The sequence below is a fragment of the Micropterus dolomieu genome, linkage group LG23 (assembly GCF_021292245.1).
Source record: "Micropterus dolomieu isolate WLL.071019.BEF.003 ecotype Adirondacks linkage group LG23, ASM2129224v1, whole genome shotgun sequence".
NCBI lineage: Eukaryota > Metazoa > Chordata > Actinopteri > Centrarchiformes > Centrarchidae > Micropterus > Micropterus dolomieu.
This window is the reverse complement of record NC_060172.1, coordinates 14210236-14213813: the sequence shown is the minus strand read 5'-3', so window position 1 is coordinate 14213813 and position 3578 is coordinate 14210236. Positions and strand designations below refer to the sequence as shown.

Genomic DNA, 3578 nt, shown 5'->3' with positions numbered 1-3578 from the left:
ATCACAACAGAGTTAAGGAGACGAGAGAGAAAAAGTAGAGACTGATGGTGATAAAAGAGGAAGACACTTCTGCAGCTCCAGCAGAAAATAGAGGAGAGGAGAGGATGCTGAAGGTCTAACCTCCTCCGGTGTCTCTGAGCTTCAGCCAGGTCTTTGATCCTGCACTTCATTTAGCTCCACTGTAGGAGACCCTCGCACTCTGATGCAGAGGATAGAAGACCCATTCCAGTTCATTTGGCATATAAATTATTATTCACACAGATTCACAAGCGGTTTGAGTTAAAATTGTATTACATTTTACAACCTTACATGTGGCATCTTAATTCAGAATACTGCAAGACGTACTAGTAGCTGAGTAATCTAAGAAATCCATGCAGGGTTGGGTCTACTGCTATTACATGTCATCTCTTTCTCTTTGTCCCTTTGCAGGTTTCTTGTTGCTTCGTGTCATGCTGGTAAAAATGTGAAAACAAATTTTGAAACAAATGCACCTTTCCTTTAGCTCAGGATTGAAATTCTGTCATATTCTCCTCACTCTAATGCGAGTCATCATCTGCTTTGACTTATGAACACACAGGTAGCTGCATTAGTATTACAACAGAGTTGAAAAAAAGGCCTAAAAGTGAGCTTTAAAAGCGATAAACCCCTCTCATCCATTCACTTTTAGATTAGTAGTACACAAGAAGTTGAGCACACAAGAACGCAATGTTGGCACAGCGACCACAACAACACAACTCACATTCAAGTAGAGATGCACATGAATAAAAACACACTGTCAGACAGCTGAACCATCATCTGGCATACACGCTGTCAAAGACTCTTATAGAATCGGCGGCAGATGGTAAATCTGTCGCTATGCACAATATACAGTATGTCATCGCAACATGGTGTCAGTGTTATCATCCATGGTTAACACAGGTCATGTTGTGCCGAAACATGTGCATTGCTCCTCAGGTTCGCTGGCTCTTGAGAAATGTGCAAGATCCAGAATTTTTCTCTTCAGCGTCAGCCTGCACTTTGGGTTGATTTTTTCAACAGTTTAGCCATTTCTTTGAAGTCAGCAAATTGATTCTTGAGCTGCCCTGCAACCCCCCCCCCCAAAACACTAAGGACGTCAAAACATACCTGAGCTTTAAAGAAAATTTTACTCTCCTGAATTCCCATCCTCTATGATTTTTCATGTGTTCAGATCATGTCTATTTTTATATAGAAATATGTTGATCAGCCAATATTTTTAAGCATGTGGGAGTTTAATTTATTATTATTAGGAAAAATATTTTATTACTAAAAAAACATGGGTCAACTTTAACATTAATTCGAAGTGATTTGTGATTCAACAACAACAACAAACAAACAAAACTACACATAACTGACCAATTGCAGTTAGCTTACGGTTATCTTAGATTAGCACAGACTGAAAACAGGAAGTCCAGTGGTTGACGGCAAACTCCAGAAAATTTGTTTAAGGATAGCCTACATAATTCACTTTATGTAAACTACTTGATAAAACAAATGAGATAGTCTGCATGTGTTACTTTTGGGCATAGCCAGACTAGCTGCAATATATATAAAAAAAGGTAAAACAAACACATATAATTTTTACCTGAGCATCTCCACAATCTTTTCATGTAGCTCCCCAAGCAGGGATAGAAATGGAATGCTGCATTCATGTGCTCCTCTGATGGTCCCATTTCCCAAGTTGTTCAGCCGACTTCGGTGTGTTCATGTGCTTTAAGTCGGAAAGTGGAAATAACATGGATGCTACTATGAAGATGTGTTAGATTAGCATTATCATTGTCATCCAACTATGCTGAAACAGTTTGAAGCTAATTTTTGTACCAGAGTTTTTACTGCACCAGTACATTACCTGCAACCACTAAAATATTGCTTGTACTGCAAATACTGCTAATAAGCTAAATAACTTTCCTAATTAATCTACTACTAACTGTTATAACCTAATACCATATTACAAATGACACCCTATATATACATACACATATGTAGGCATATATGCAATACCTGATCTTTCACCAGTAGGCTAATCAAATGTTTCTAACCATCAATTACGTTGTCTGCCATGTTTTTACTGTATGATGTCAACAATTCCGCAACTCCTGTAGCAAAAGTTCCTCAGACTTTCAGAGTATTTTTTCCGATTATTCCCGACACCACATGAATGCACAATAAAATAAACTCAATGTACCCTGTCAATGATCCGCCCACTGGTCACAGGTGAGCTGAGGTGCTGCTCATCAGCAAACGCTCTCAGTTGTTGTGTTACCCCATGTGTTTTGTTTCTGAGAGAAGAAAAGACATAAGAGAAAACAATAAGGAAAATAAAATAGTTAAATTGGTGCTTGGGTACGCTAGCTTGCTGAATCTGCCAAGCAGTTACGAGAGCCAAATATAGCGGACGGACAAAAAACTAAACCCTCACACTCAACAACGGTGGGATTTTCGCAGTCAACGTTTCTGTAACCACGTGACGCTCGTTCTGCTGAGGCTCACGTTAGCGTTAGCAGTAAAATATACAAGCTAGCATGCCCACAGTTTGCTTCAGGTCAGCTTTGTGGAGGAAATCATGCTAAATGTTGGTCATGAACCTTCGGCTCTAAACGCCAAGCTGAAGCCGAGATTCCTGTTCACCTGTTGGCAGCTTGAAGTCTTGTCAGAGGTGTGCAGGGATCTCCACTTTACCTCACAGAGCTAATGTAAGTAAGTTTCTTGCTGCTTGTGCTCACTTGCTTATTGTGAGTTAGTGTCTTGCTATGAAGCTGTTAATGTTATGGCTGCTTTAATGTGCAGTAACGTTTTATCTATGTCTGCTGGCTGTCTGTCATTGACTTACCTGTGTGCAGTATTTGCATTGCTGTCAATTGTAACATCATTCTAACGTTTTAGGATTTAAATTTTTATGGGCTGAATTGTATTTGTGGCATATTTTGTTAGATGTGTGTGTTTGTGGGGGTATTCCTATTGGCTCTGTGGGGATGTCACATTAAAATCACTGTTTACCAGTGGCAGAATGTAACTGAGTACATTTTAGTACATTTTAGTACATTTAAATACTTGTAGCCAACTTTCCTGTAGTTTTCTTTCTTTTTATACCACTTTCTTCTTCTTCATACTACATTACAGAGAGGAATCTCTACTTTTTACTCCACGAACGTTACATTGTGACAGCTTTTGTCAGTTCACAGGTTAAAATTTTTACATACAAAACATATGAAGAGCTTATTAAATAACAGACAGAAAATGAATCGGCTACTGTTTTTATAACTTAATAGTTCTAGCTTCTCAAGTGTGAGGATTTAATTTAATTTAACTTTAATCATTCTAATTATATAAATTTATTTAGCATAACTATGAGTGATGATGTAATAATGTAGATAATGTAGTAAACAGTCACACAATTTTCTGCATTAAGGCTACTTTTACAATTAATACTTTAAGTACATTTCATGACTATACTCACATACTTTTACTTAGGTAACCTTTTTAATGCTCTTTTTTTAACTCAAGTAAAGGGTCTGAATACTTCCACCTGTGCCGTTTACATTACCCATTCACATACCCCT

The 3578-nt window shown here is 37.9% G+C and overlaps 1 long non-coding RNA gene across 2 annotated transcripts; it reads right to left on the bottom strand.

Moving 5' to 3' along the window:
- Window positions 1-306: 306 nt before the first annotated feature.
- LOC123962645 lies at window positions 307-2454 on the bottom strand. 2 transcript variants are annotated; one of them, XR_006823024.1, is made up of 3 exons: window positions 2204-2454; window positions 1604-1729; window positions 307-1082 (listed from the first exon to the last, which is right to left on the bottom strand). It is a non-coding gene; the product is annotated as an uncharacterized LOC123962645 (long non-coding RNA). The 2 variants fall into 2 exon arrangements; XR_006823025.1 differs by having other exon boundaries at window positions 307-452.
- Between the last annotated feature and the right edge of the window lie 1124 nt (window positions 2455-3578).